Below are 16,045 nucleotides of genomic sequence, written 5' to 3' on the forward strand. Positions count from 1 at the left end.
ACCCATCACTTTTGTGGTTATAGTTTGTCTCACTTTGTGAGAGAGGATATGCCCGGACGTGGGTCCCTTGCTCGCTGCGCCATAGGGAACCAAGCTGCATCTCAATGAGGAGGCCCAACAAGGCCGAAACATGTCTGGGGTTGCTTGTGTTTCCGTGCAGAGGGGACTTGGCCTAGCAGTTCCGGCTGGGCTTTTTACCATTGCTGGCAGTACCTGACTGATTTGCATATGACTGGACCCCTTTTGCAATGGCAGAGACGGGCTAAAAACTGTGGTGTGGAAGGTTACCCAGAGCAATGCCAGTCGTTCAGGTTCATTCAAAACCTTCCACCCATCCCTTTTGTGGTTACTGCATTGAATTTAGGCCAGTCTATCCACTTAATAACACATATCATGTTTGCTTTAACCTTGATGCGCAGTAAAGTGACTTTACTATGCATGAGGTGTATGGTGAAAAACAATGCCATACCCCCAGCAGCCCTCAACACTAGATTTAGTGACCCAGGTTGGCCGCTAATTTTAGGTGTGGGGGCTGGAACACACACACACACACTCACGTACAACACTTTCACCCACGCATTCACACAACATTACAAAAACGATTGCATGTACGCTGTGGGATGTTTTTATCCAAGCATCCAAGCCCTACCTCAAAACTGTGCAGTACTGACATGGAAAACATCATGATGGCCAGAGCTTCCCAGAAAATGCACAGGGAAATGCATGAAGAATAGGCTGCCACTCATTTTTGCCGATGTTATGGGCACAGAAGGACACTGCCTAAAACCACCATTGGACTACCCACACAGTAGTCTGAAACCAGTGGGAGTGGCAATGCTGATTGCCAAAAGCAAACCCATAACTGTTGGGAATTCATTTTCTTAAATCCCAAAAAGGGGTGCAGTACCAGTACTCACCACTATCCAAAAGCCGGCGTTTTAAAACAACACCAGATTTTACTTTTTGTATAAAACTGAATAAATGAACCCAAAGCAGGCCAAAGAAAGACTTACTGAGAGGTGGATCCAATGTAAAGTTATATTCTGAAGTGACTTGAAGGTTTATAACAAGACTGGCTGAGCTGTGGATTTCAGCAGTTTAAGTAAATTTGGACTGAAAGACACTAAAAATCTAAATGTTTAAATTGACTGAGTGACCTACTTTTGTGTGTCACATAGGTTTCAATTGTTTAAATGTCATAGTTTTAAACTTAGAATCAGCATTCTAGCTGCATATGTAAAAATGTTCAGTTTTATTTGAATGCAGAAGACTGGGGAACAGAAATGACATGTAGCTAAAAACTGGCTTAAAGAGATTCCAATTTTGCCTGGCAACTACCCCCCATCAGGAGTGAAACTTGAGTCACAGCTGTGTTCCCAGGCCTATCTGCCTTTTGCTGGCCACACTAAGGATATGCCATCTCTCTGATAATTGAATTAAGGGGAGCCCCCACAGAATACAGGAGCTCTGAACAATGCAACCCCCTTCACCCAGGCAGATGGTTTATTGCAGATGTCGTAAATGTAGCTTCCTCCTGGAAGGGAAGGGGAGACGCACTGCCTGTGAGAGCAAGCTGGCTTGGCAGAACTGGAAAAACCAGAAATTCAACCTTGTGCTGGGGGGAAACCACACCCCTTTGGGGCCAGAACATAACTCTAAAAAGATGGATCATTCATAGAGCGGACATGTGAAAATTTTATAAATGATACCATAATTCTTGTGATTTTTCTGCCCACATTTTAAAGTTTTTTAGAACCGGTGGCATGTTCAGGGGGATTTTAGCGGAAAAGAGGATATTACTCAAAATGTGTGCATGTGAAAAATCTGACACTTCATCAACTAATGCCCATACTCCTTGCGCACATGTGTGTAAATTTGGGTTAATGTCCGATATTGCAAAATCAGTTAAAAAGTGAAATATGTGCCATTTCTGAATGCAAGCCCCCAGGAAGAGCAGAGTTTGAACAGGGGACACCTCCTGTGATATGTGAGGGGTGCGTGTAATTTTAAAACAATATGTACCTCTGCAAATATGTATTTGGTTCAAATCTAGATTTGTGTGCAAGTTGACAGGAGGAGTGGGCTTTCTGCAGGCTGTAAAATGACATCACTCTGACACAACTTAGCTCCCCCAATCAGGGGAGAAATGAAAGCTTGGCCAATGATAAGTGGAGAGGGGTAGAGCCTAGTGATGCTGCACACACACCCATTTTAAAAACAGATAAAAGCAGACAGACAGGACAGATAGGGACCTTCAAATCCATTTGCAGCTGGAAGCTCTGCCGGGAAAATCCATACTTTACCTCCCTCAACCTTCAGAGAGCAGACATAGAGACTTCAATCTATCCACCTTCAGAGACCCAGACCACTGTTAGCAGAACCAGAGAGAGCTGACCCAGATCACTGTGAAGTGCAGAGACCGGAGTCCAGTCCAAAACCTGACCAGATCCGTGGCGAGGCATATTTTAAAAGATATTGTGAGTACCTAGCAAACTGTGCAGAACCAATCTCTTAGTTAAAATAATATAATCCAAGCTATTTTAATCTAAGTAGAACTGCCTCCTAACTGTCACCTGTCATTTGTAAAGCTGTCACTTGTCATTTCTAGTTGCAAGCTGCACTTGTCTTTTTGAACTTTAAAATTTCAAATCTGAAAAACGACCTTTATTTAATCGCTCATATCTCTGTGACCGTTTATGCTAGAGACTTGCAGTAACTTTCCTCAGAAAGCTTAGAATCGTGGCTTTTCTAGGAACCTAGAACCGCATTCCTACCCTCTATAATCGTGAACAACGCACTTGCGAATTTTGCCGCGATTTGCAAATTTCTCAACGTGTGAAAACAGCAGTTTTCTTGATTTCATTTGCCAAAAATTCGTTTAACCTACCAATTACTCCTAGATCCTTGCTAAAGTGAGCCTGGACTAATATTAACTTGATTTCACTCACCCTGAACCTCCTAGAGGGAATTAAAAGCATTTTAGCATATTTTTTTCTTCATTGCCAGCACATATAAAAGCATTTTGGGCCTGTGTTTAAAACTCCGATCTGTAGTCTAAGCTTGCTGGGGTGAACTGAATTACATTTGATTGCATTTCTGAGAACTGTGTGCCTTCCTTCCATTTCCTTGCATTGCATAAAAGGGGGGGGGGGGGTGAATTGTCCAAGGAAGTGATTACATTGTCTTTTGCTGAAATCCTATCAAGTTATTTTCTGTACTGCATTTCATTCCACATTGCATCCATTTGAAACCGTAAAAGTATTGTTGCTATCTTATCCATCCTATAACCACTCATCATTGATTATAAAGAAGTGTGCTAGTGCCAGATTCTCCGTTGTTAATCTTTATCATATCAGATTAAGTGTGCTATTCAATTATTAATTTATTCTAAAGTGTGATATATATATCTATTGTTTAAACTATCAATTAAACCTTTTAACTTGCAAAACAGAACTACTTCTTGGCTCAGTGGGGTCAGGAGGATTCCAAGAGAGGGGTGTTATATTGGGGTAGTCATCCAGAACGCATGATCTGGACATAAAGATATATCAATAAGGGTTTTCATTCAGTATTCTAGACTAGGCGTTGACTTGGCTGTAGTGCTGAATTGAATGCTCTTACAAATTGGGGGCTCGTGCCGGACGTTTGGGTTAGATCTACCATTTGTGCAGATTAATACAGCGTGCCAGCTGACCAGATACACATATCCGGTCGGATCACCACCCTGTGTTACGCTGTAAAGCACTCCTCAAAGGAACGCTCTAAGAAAAAGGTCTGTTTTGCAAAAATAAGATACAAACTTCTGTAAGTCAGGAAGGAACTAATCTCTAGAATGACGACCTTAGTAGACATGAAAATAGCCAGAGAGCACTTCTTACATAAGTTATTTGTGAGAGCTGAGTGGACTCACCAGGACCAGATGGTCTGGTTGCAGGCCTTCACGCAACAGGTCACGGAAACAGGGTCAGATATATATAGAGATCAGGGTCCCTTACATGTGGCCCTGAGTGAACTATACATGGCTCCTAAAGCTAAGGTTGAACAAGACAAGGTGGTTAGGATAGCGGCATACCTGTACCTAAATATGGGAGACATGCAGGATAAATGTACTGAAAGCCAAGATCTGGCGAATAAGCGACAGATGGTGTTAGAGAAGGTCCAATCTGACCTGGTCTCTTCTGAGCAGAGGCTGCAGGGGAGCCAGGAGTCAGAAAATGAGAGTAGACAGCACATCATTAAAATAAAGAGGGATATGGACATCCTGCAACAGGAAAAGGCTGACCAGGATACCAGATTTCTGGCCTTGCAGAAGGAGTACCAAGAAGGTTTGGACTCCCTACTGCAGAGCCAGAAAAAGCTGGAGCAACAGTTAGACTTCAATAGGGCATGTGCTGAGCAGGTAGTCACCCTGCAAAGCCACCTAGATAGGGAGAAGGCAGAGAGCAATAAACTGATCCTGAAAGACCTGGATACCCAGGCAGAGTTTGATCAGGAGCGCCAGAAAGCTGGTGCCTTCCAAAGGCAAAGGGACGACCTGGCAGCACAGATGCAGGCTCTCAGTCAGGAAAGGGATACCTTAGGCCAGGAAGTCTGCCACTTAAAAAGGAAAATGGAAGAAAATCACCGGGCCCTCCAGGGACTGGGTGACCTCCAAAAAGAACACCAGAACTTGTTAGAGCACACCAGGAAGGTAGAGGATGCTCTGGCAAGAAAGGAGCAGGCCAATAGGGACACAGATCAGGAGGTAACCCTCCTGCAGCAAAGACTGGCCCAGTGCTCCAGGACCAATCAGGAAACGCAGAGAGAGAATGAGGCTCTCTGCCAGCACAATGATAGGCTCCAACAGCAGGTAGCGATGCAGGAGAGACTGATAGAGTCTAGTAAGGCCTTAACTGAGGAACTGAAGGCGCAGGCTCTTGCATTGCAACAGGGAGCAGGGGCGGATAGAGATGAGGTTCGCTGGGAAAGAGAAACTCCTGACCATAACCCCAGGAGCCCTAGTACCAGAGGCCTTTATTTCTCTCAGTCCCTGGACTCTGCCACCTCCATGTCCCCTGGCGCACATGAGCACAGGGCCACAGGGATGGCAGATTACTATCCAGCAAGAAGCATGGGGCTCATAGGCCAGTACCACCCAGGAATGGAGGGGCGGGCATCCGGGTATGGGCACCCAAGCACAGTGCAATTTGATGGGGAACTCCAGGTGAGTAGGCCCATTAAGGGCATCCTGAAAACCTCTGCCCAGTTAGGTCGGTGGGGGGGGTACCCATCAAATCCTGGCAGCAAGGAGGGATCTGAAGACTCCTCTGAACTGCACAGGACACAGGAGACCAGGTCCCCACATTCTGCCAGCCATTCCCAGGCTCGCAGAATCCGGGAAAACCTGGAAGAACAGACGGGAACCTCTGGGAGCAGTGCCTCTGAGTCAGAAGATGAATGGACCAGGGTTACCCGAACCAAAAAGGCCAATAAGGCAAAAAGGGCCTTTATTAAGGACCCATTAAAACAGATTAAGGCAATCAGGAGCGTCATCACGCCTTACCATAAGAACGCTAAGTATTCTGTTTGGGAGCACTTAGAGTTGTTTGAGCAAATGATGGAGACTTTCCATTTGAAGGACAGCCAAAGCTGTATCCAATATGTAAAGTGGACCTTCTCCCCGGAATACTCCAGTTTCTTTGCGGGGCTGGAGGACCAAAATCATTTAAGATGGTCCACCTATAAGGCGGCCATCTTGAAACAAATTTACTGTTCACAGAAATCCTCAAGAGGCTCGCAAGGCAGCCTACAATTTGCAATGTGGGGAGGATCAGGCCCCACAAGAATTTGTGCAAGAACTGAAACGTGCCTTTGCGCAGACCACCAGAAGGGTGCGCACAGACAGCAGAGAATTTGTTAATACTTTTTTCCATGCCTTGCCCAAATATATAATGACCCAGCTCATGAGGGATTTTCACAAGATCTTTAGACCTGGTCATTGAACAGGCTACCCGGATCTATGAGGTGCAGAAACCGGTAGATAGCAAAAGTAATGCCCAGAAAAACCCCAAAGCCAACAGCACCCCTGCTGCTGCCAAGGTGGCAGAGGTAAAGGTCACCCCCGTTTTGGATTTGGAGATGGGGGGGCCTAAAAACCTACCTGCACCTAATAATGCTAGGCCCAGAAGGTCCTCGGGCCAGTCACAGACAGGGAGCCAGGGAGGCAGCCCCACAAATGGGGTCCCTCGCTCTCCTGATTATGTAAGTCCCCGTTACAAGGGAAATCGACCCATCCTGGGTTATGTGTGGACTCCTCCAGCCCAAGGGGGGGGATCCAGCCAAGCACCTAACCCAGGGAACTTCCCTCCCAACTTCCCACAGGAGGGCAGAAATTCTCCAAATCCTGGGCAGAACATTTTCCCCAGGTATCCACCCAATTTCCAACCCCAAAATCATCCATCCTTCTTTCCCCAATTCCCTGAGCCCAGACAACCTAATCCGGGAGAGGGGAGGCCAAGGGTGGAGGGGTACCCAAATCTTCCCAACCATGGGTACTACCAAAGAAGGGATAGCTACCCTTCCCGGGATCAGCCCAGGGGAGAAAACAGGGCCCCGTATCAGCCTGAGCGGGTTTCCCAGTTAGAGCGCCAGGTTCAAAACATGGCGCGGGATCTGGGTCACATACTGAGGGCTCAGCAGAACCCTCAGATCGGAATGCCGGCGCAGAACGCACCCAACTCTGGACTTGGTGCCCCAGAACAATGACGGGGGCAGCACCCCGATAACTCACCGGTTCCCAGGGAGGAGGCACAAGAGGAAGGGGGGTGTAAAGCCTTGGAGGAAGCTTCCTTCCTCACTTGTAAACAGCCCCTGGAAACCCAGGAACCGGAAACAAAATCTCCTGCCCCTGAAAGTCTGCCTCCTAAGGAGCAGAGGGGTGGTAGGAGAAACAAAAGACCCAAACAGACTCAGTTTGAGGAGGAGGTACAGATCTTCCAATTTGAGGGAGAGGGATCCTCAGAGGATCCTGGGAAAAGGAGGGGGGAACTCCTCCCAAAGAAAAATGGGTCCCTAGGGATGCAAATCCAGACTGGGGAGATGTGGAGACTGAGCTACCGCCGCCCACCATCTCATCCCAGAACCAACAGCAAGAAAATCCCCTGGTTCAAACCCATCCTGGTGACTGCCTCCAAAAAGGGGGGGGCGGCCCGGAACCGGAGCCAGGGGACCCCACAATGGCTCTGATCTCCAGTTGCCAACTTTTTCTTTCAGATTCCCAAGGCTCTCCACAGAATTCTGCCCAAATCTCTTCGCTAGTGATGTCCAAAACAAGAAAGGTAGCCCACCAGTTGTCCAAAAATGTGCATTATCTGTGCCCCCTTGAGGAGAAGGAGGGAAGATATTATGCCCCGGTACAAGTACAGGGGCAGGGTACAATTTTGGCACTGGTGGACACTGGATCTCAAGCTACCCTTCTGTCCAGAAGGGCCTTTGATGAACTGAATGCAGGAAGGGGAGAGAATTACCAAATTCCTCTCACCTCACTTCCTGGACAACTCCAGAACTTTGACGGGAAGGAAATTCCCGTCGAGGGGACTGCAGACTTGGACATTAAAATTGGGCGACACAAGTTGAAACACCCGGTCATAGTTGTGACCCCGGAGGGCACCCTTGTTTACTAGGGAATGACCTCCTGAGAAGGTTGTCACCCCTAATAGATTGCGTAAACAAGGTCCTCTGGACCCAGACTAGCCGACCAATAAAATTAAAACAGAGTGTCAACCATGTTAGTTTAAACGGCACCTGCCACATGGTTGAACAAAAATCTGACCAAGTAGAATTTCACTTCCAGAATAGCCAAATTCCAGACGTGACAGTAATAGCAGTAGGACAACAGACTGGTGATGGGGGGTCCTCTCTATTTCTGAAAATCAACCTTCCTTCCAGTCTAAAGTGGTACTCCACGCTGGAAGGAAACACTCTGAGATTCTATACTAATCCACAATCAGAAACTCCCACTCCTATAGTCCAGAAAGATGTGAAATCAGCTCAGAGCCTGGCTGATATTCAGCAAATTGGAGAGCAGTTGTTCATCCCTGTCCAATTAAATGATGGGAAGGACTCTGTTCTCGCTCGAGTGTGTGTGAACAATGGTAAGAGCTTCATCAGCGAAGCCATGTTTCGCCAACTCCCAAAAGATCCAGCCATTCCCACCTTCAAACTGATAGACAAATGGGAAATGGACCTGGAAGCACCTAATTCCAAACATCTCCTGCCAAGCAGGTGTATGCTCAAAATCTCTATTGGCAACAAGAGCATAGTCCATAATTGTTGGGTCGTGCGAGACGTCACTGCCGCCTTTTACTTAGGCAGTGACATTCTCAATCGCTTTGCCATTAGTTTGGACCTAATAAACTTCAAAGCTTGGTCTCGATTAGCGGATAATCCCATGGGCTTTGATGATCCTGAAAAAGCATTTAGGTCAGCTCAGTTGCTACCTTATGCAGTTGAAATTCAGGTTAAAGAGGAAGTCACCATCCCAGAAAGGACCCGACAATTCTCCCTGGAAGTGAAAGTTAAAAGGGGACAAGAGTTGAAAAACCCTGATGCTTACATACATCTAAATGCTTCTCTCCAACAGCAAGGGTTGGGGGTAAACCCAACTCCATTAGTCAACATAGAACATGACACCATTCCAATAGAGGTGGATAACAGCGACTTAAACAGTATTACTCTAGCCGCAGGCACCATTATTGGAATGGCGGTTGATGACCGACATTTCTCCATTGATCTTGGAAATGAACTGTTAGGACCAATCCCCAAGGACTGTTTTGACAGTGACAGGGATGACAATACAACACCAGACAGGATTTTTACTCGGCATGGGGGGAACTTCCTGGTGTACACTTCCTGCCCTTCTGGTAAGGAAGATGTGACGTGTGACTTCAGGAGGGATGAGGTGATTTTCCAGGTCCATGAGGGCTGCCTTTCCCACTTGAAGCCTCCAGTCCAAATCAGCACTCTGACCAGGGACTTCTCCACCCAGCTGGAGGAGGCCGCTGAAATAGCCAAACCAGAAGTCTTTCCAGGCTTCAGGCAGATGGTGGAAGAGAGAGTCAACCTAGCTGATGCCTGTGTGACTCCAGAACAAAAGCAAAAGTTGAAACAAGTTTTCTTGGATTTCCAAGATCTCTTTGCGGTAGACTCATATGACTGTGGTCGCACTGACATCCACACAACAACAATCCCCACGGACCCTGGCATGACTCCTGTGTTTGTGAAGCAATATCACTTGCCTCTCGCATCAATGGAGTCCCTTACTGAAATAATTAAGAACCTTGAGTCCAGGGGAATAATCCGTCCCATCCACAGCACCTTCAATAATCCGGTGCTGGGAATATTAAAGCCAAACGGCCAGTGGAGACTCTGCGCTGACCTTAGGGAGCTCAACAAACGGGTCCATACTTCCCGATGGCCTCTGCCCTACATTGACCAAGGGCTGGCCCAGATTCAGGGGTCACAGGTATTCACTGCAATAGACCTGACCAATGGATACTGGACCGTGCCTGTCAGCAGGGAGGACCAATACAAACTGGCTTTTACCTTTGGGGGCCAGCAGTATACATGGACCCGGACTCCCTTCGGATACGTCAACTCCGGCAATCAATTCAACATTTTCCTACATAAGGCCATGCCCGACCTGGGTGTGAGGGGTAACCTGGCTTGTGTAGATGATGTCCTCATTAAAAGTTCATCTGTAGAGGAACACATAGCGGAGATCCGTTATGTTCTGACACAGTTGAGGGCCGCCGGAGCAAAACTTTCCTTTCAGAAAGCACAGTGGTGTAGAACCTGTGTTAATTTCTTGGGGCATGAGATTACTCCTCAGGGTCTCTGTCCCCAGGAAAAGAAAGTGGAAGCACTTCAGTAACTGAAAGACCCCACAACTCTGCGGGAACTAAGGAGCCTCCTTGGACTGACTAATTACAGCAGAAAGTTCATTGAGGGCTACGCAGAGATCACCAGACCCCTGATTCATCTCCTGAAGGGGGGGGTCAAGTGGGAATGGGGTCCAGAACAAGCCGAGGCAGTAAAACAACTCAAAAGAAGCCTCTCACAAGCGCCTTGCCTAGCTTACCCTGTCAGAAACAAGGAGTTCTTCCTGGAGACAGGGTTCTCTAATACGTGCTTGATGGCAGTATTATACCAAAAGCATGACAAGGTCAATAAAGTAATCTCTTATGCGAGCAAAACTTTATCCTCTGTGGAGGAAAAATTCAACGATTGTGAGAAGGCACTCCTGGCAACGGTGTGGGCATTGAAGAATTACCGCCCGTTTATCCAGGGGCAACACATCATAGTGGAGACTCCACACCAGCCTCTGCAATATCTCCAAAGTGACAGAATCCGGGCCGGAAATGTGAGTAATTCCAGAATTACTTCCTGGATTCTGTCAATGCAAGGCTTTCCTGTGGAGGTCAGATATGGCCAAAACAAGAAGAGTCCCCTCGCGCAAGGTCTGGCTGACTTGCATGATTGTGCCAGAGAAAACTGTCTCGAGGACGAAAGTCTAAAAATAAAGGACAACACGGAGGCATACCTTAATTCCCCACACAAAGTCTTTGAAGAGGACAAGTGTGAGGGAATGCCCACTGTCTATGTGGATGGATGCTCTTACCATGTTGACAACAACGGGGAGAAAGAACTGGTGGCCGGCGTAGGGAATGCATGGGTGAATGAGTTCCCAGAACCCTCTGCTGGATACAAAATTGGTCCCCGAAGTAGTCAGGTGGCAGAATTGATGGCTGTGCATCAGGCCATCCTCACTGCTGTCCAGCATCAACTCCACGAACTGGTCATAATCACAGATTCGGATTATGTACGGAACGGGTTCGTGGAGCACCTGGTTAATTGGAAAACCAGAGGCATGTTATGTGCTAACAACAAACCCTTGAAACATGGGAAGTTGATCCAAAACATTGATGATCTGGTCACCTCGAATGGGATGACCACCTACTGGAAAAAGATCAATGGTCATTCCAAAGTAGAGGGACCAGACAAAACTGGAATGACTTAGCTGATCAGCTGGCCAAAACTGGGGCCATCCAAGGGGATCTAATTGAGATTGAGTCCCTGTTGGGGGAAATCCAGGTCACTGCTATCACTAGGTCCCAGACAAATGCTCACAACGACCTTTCAAGTGCACAATGGAGTAAGGAGACCCCTGATGCTGATTTGATTACCGCTCAGAAGGGGGATCCAATTATTGGTAAGTTTTACCAACACCTTGAGGACCCTGAGAACTTTCCCCTGACGGATACCGATTACATTGGGAAAGAGGACCTAAGAGTGTTGATGAAATGTCCAAAAATGTTCCGAATCCAAGACGGTTTGTTGGTAAGGAAATCCAAAGCTGGCCATGACCAGTGGGTGGTTCCTACCTCATTCCGAAGCTTGATGTTAAGTCACGCCCATGATGCGGCCACCGCCGGTCATAGGGGGTTTCACACAACATTGGAAATCTTAAGAGAGGTTGCATACTGGCCACACATGGGGCAGGACCTCGACCAATACTTGAAGGGGTGTCTTGTGTGTGCACAATTTCAGCCATCATCCCTCACACACCGTGCGCCTCTCCAAAAGAGGGGGATGACCCTGCCATGGTCAGATTTACAAATTGACTTTGTAGGCCCTGTGATTCGCTCTGCTAGGGGGAATAAGTACATGTTGACTGTGACATGCTTGTTTACCAAGTGGGTGGAATGTCTCCCAGCCCCAAACTGCAAGGCAGAAACAGCAGCTGCCATGATGATTAACCACATCTTTTCCTGTTTTGGTCTACCTCAAAGGATTGAGTCAGACAGAGGTAGCCACTTCACCAGTGAAGTAATGACAAAGATGTGGGAGATACTGGGGTCAAAAAGAAGTTACATATTGCTTACCGGCCAGCTTCTTCTGGGGCAGTAGAGAGATATAACCGAACCATTGTGAGCATATTAAAAAAGTTTGTGGCAGATTCTGGGCCAAGTTGGGATATCCAATTACCTCTGGTCCTAATGGCCATCAGATCTACCCCTTCATCTGCAACCAAAATGTCACCATTTGAGTTGATGGCTGGGCGCAAGATGGTGCTTCCTCAGCATTTGCTCTACAGGACCCAAGAGCAGACCCTAATAAATGCCTCCACAACTCATGAGTATGTGGAGAATTTAAGGAAACACCTTCAACATGCTTTTGCTTATGCTCAGCGGAATCTAGAAAGATCAGCTGATAGCATGAAGACCCACTATGACCTGAAGACTTCCAGGAAGGAATATCAGGTGGGGGACCGGGTCTATCTATACAATTTCCAAAGGAACCAGGCAAAACAGCGGAAATTTTTGCCTACGTGGAAGGGACCCTTTGAGATCATCGACAAGATCTCCCCTGTGGCCTACAAAATCCACATCCCCAAAGGTCCTTTGGCAGAAGGGGAAGACAAGTGGGTCCACATTAACCAGTTGAAGTGTTGCCATCCCAGGCACACTCTGCAACAACTGGAGGAATCCTCTGGAATCCTAGCAGGTACTGTCTCAGACTAATTCAGTTCCAACCATAAAACATACCACATCTAGTCTCTAAAATATTGTGATTTGCATGAAACTGTCTCTTAGTTATACTGTTTTTTTTTTTCAAAATAAGAATGTAATGTTTCGTTATGATGAAATGCATATGCTGCCCCACTATCTCAACAGTGGTGGAAAAATGTCTATGAATAGGTATTGCCGCTCTTCCTTTGTCGTCCTAGGAGAAAGAAAACCTTGAGACGGGCCAAGGAGGACGATCCGGAGACCGGGAGCAGAGACGCAACGGGCCCGGGGTACCGCCCAATCTTCCCATCAGGACCGGCGAGGAGAACCGATCGATCCGACCGGATGGAGAAAAAGATGCTGAACTGTGCCATCTATAGGAAGAAGATGAGGAAACATCCCAGGTCTTGCGAGTCTCATTAGTGAAATAGAATGGCCATCGCAAGAGGGGGGCTTGTGGGATGTTTTTATCCACGCATCCAAGCCCTACCTCAAAACTGTGCAGTACTGACATGGAAAACATCATGATGGCCAGAGCTTCCCAGAAAATGCACAGGGAAATGCATGAAGAATAGGCTGCCACTCATTTTTGCCGATGTTATGGGCACAGAAGGACACTGCCTAAAACCACAATTGGACTACCCACACAGTAGTCTGAAACCATTGGGAGTGGCAATGCTGATTGCCAAAAGCAAACCCATAACTGTTGGGAATTAATTTTCTTAAATCCCAAAAAGGGGTGCAGTACCAGTACTCACCACTATCCAAAAGCCGGCATTTTAAAACAACACCAGATTTTACTTTTTGTATAAAACTGAATAAATGAACCCAAAGCAGGCCAAAGAAAGACTTACTGAGAGGTGGATCCAATGTAAAGTTATATTCTGAAGTGACTTGAAGGTTTATAACAAGACTGGCTGAGCTGTGGATTTCAGCAGTTTAAGTAAATTTGGACTGAAAGACACTAAAAATCTAAATGTTTAAATTGACTGAGTGACCTACTTTTGTGTGTCACATAGGTTTCAATTGTTTAAATGTCATAGTTTTAAACTTAGAATCAGCATTCTAGCTGCATATGTAAAAATGTTCAGTTTTATTTGAATGCAGAAGACTGGGGAACAGAAATGACATGTAGCTAAAAACTGGCTTAAAGAGATTCCAATTTTGCCTGGCAACTACCCCCCATCAGGAGTGAAACTTGAGTCACAGCTGTGTTCCCAGGCCTATCTGCCTTTTGCTGGCCACACTAAGGATATGCCATCTCTCTGATAATTGAATTAAGGGGAGCCCCCAAAGAATACAGGAGCTCTGAACAATGCAACCCCCTTCACCCAGGCAGATGGTTTATTGCAGATGTCGTAAATGTAGCTTCCTCCTGGAAGGGAAGGGGAGGGGCACTGCCTGTGAGAGCAAGCTGGCTTGGCAGAACTGGAAAAACCAGAAATTCAACCTTGTGCTGGGGGGAAACCACACCCCTTTGGGGCCAGAATATAACTCTAAAAAGATGGATCATTCATAGAGCGGACATGTGAAAATTTTATAAATGATACCATAATTCTTGTGATTTTTCTGCCCACATTTTAAGAGGTTTTTTAGAACCGGTGGCATGTTCAGGGGGGTTTTAGCGGAAAAGAGGATATTACTCAAAATGTGTGCATGTGAAAAATCTGACACTTCATCAACTAATGCCCATACTCCTTGCGCACATGTGTGTAAATTTGGGTTAATGTCCGATATTGCAAAATCAGTTAAAAAGTGAAATATGTGCCATTTCTGAATGCAAGCCCCCAGGAAGAGCAGAGTTTGAACAGGGGACACCTCCTGTGATATGTGAGGGGTGCGTGTAATTTTAAAACAATATGTACCTCTGCAAATATGTATTTGGTTCAAATCTAGATTTGTGTGCAAGTTGACAGGAGGAGTGGGCTTTCTGCAGGCTGTAAAATGACATCACTCTGACACAACTTAGCTCCCCCAATCAGGGGAGAAATGAAAGCTTGGCCAATGATAAGTGGAGAGGGGTAGAGCCTAGTGATGCTGCACACACACCCATTTTAAAAACAGATAAAAGCAGACAGACAGGACAGATAGGGACCTTCAAATCCATTTGCAGCTGGAAGCTCTGCCGGGAAAATCCATACTTTACCTCCCTCAACCTTCAGAGAGCAGACATAGAGACTTCAATCTATCCACCTTCAGAGACCCAGACCAGACCACTGTTAGCAGAACCAGAGAGAGCTGACCCAGATCACTGTAAAGTGCAGAGACCGGAGTCCAGTCCAAAACCTGACCAGATCCGTGGCGAGGCATATTTTAAAAGATATTGTGAGTACCTAGCAAACTGTGCAGAACCAATCTCTTAGTTAAAATAATATAATCCAAGCTATTTTAATCTAAGTAGAACTGCCTCCTAACTGTCACCTGTCATTTGTAAAGCTGTCACTTGTCATTTCTAGTTGCAAGCTGCACTTGTCTTTTTGAACTTTAAAATTTCAAATCTGAAAAACGACCTTTATTTAATCGCTCATATCTCCGTGACCGTTTGTGCTAGAGACTTGCAGTAACTTTCCTCAGAAAGCTTAGAATCGTGGCTTTTCTAGGAACCTAGAACCGCACTTCTACCCTCTAAAATCGTGAATAACGCACTCGCGAATTTTGCCGCGATTTGCAAATTTCTCAACGTGTGAAAACAGCAGTTTTCTTGCTTTCATTTGCCAAAAATTTGTTTAACCTACCAATTACTCCTAGATCCTTGCTAAAGTGAGCCTGGACTAATATTAACTTGATTTCACTCACCCTGAACCTCCTAGAGGGAATTAAAAGCATTTTAGCATATTTTTTTCTTCATTGCCAGCACATACAAAAGCATTTTGGGCCTGTGTTTAAAACTCCGATCTGTAGTCTAAGCTTGCTGGGGTGAACTGAATTACATTTCATTGCATTTCTGAGAACTGTGTGCCTTCCTTCCATTTCCTTGCATTGCATAAAAGGGGGGGGTGAATTGTCCAAGAAAGTGATTACATTGTCTTTTGCTGAAATCCTATCAAGTTATTTTCTGTACTGCATTTCATTCCACATTGCATCCATTTGAAACCGTAAAAGTATTGTTGCTATCTTATCCATCCTATAACCACTCATCATTGATTATAAAGAAGTGTGCTAGTGCCAGATTCTCCGTTGTTAATCTTTATCATATCAGATTAAGTGTGCTATTCAATTATTAATTTATTCTAAAGTGTGATGTATATCTATATTGTTTAAGTTATCAATTAAACCTTTTAACTTGCAAAACATAACTACTTCTTGGCTCAGTGGGGTCAGGAGGATTCCAAGAGAGGGGTGTTATATAGGGGTAGTCATGCAGAACGCATGAACTGGACATAAAGATATATCAATAAGGGTTTTCATTCAGTATTCTAGACTACTAGACTAGGCGTTGACTTGGCTGTAGTGCTGAATTGAATCCTCTTACAACGCATACCTAAAATCAAACACAT

Source organism: Ambystoma mexicanum, chromosome 7q, assembly GCF_040938575.1.
Source record: "Ambystoma mexicanum isolate Mex_15411 chromosome 7q, UKY_AmexF1_1, whole genome shotgun sequence".
Lineage (NCBI taxonomy): Eukaryota > Metazoa > Chordata > Amphibia > Caudata > Ambystomatidae > Ambystoma > Ambystoma mexicanum.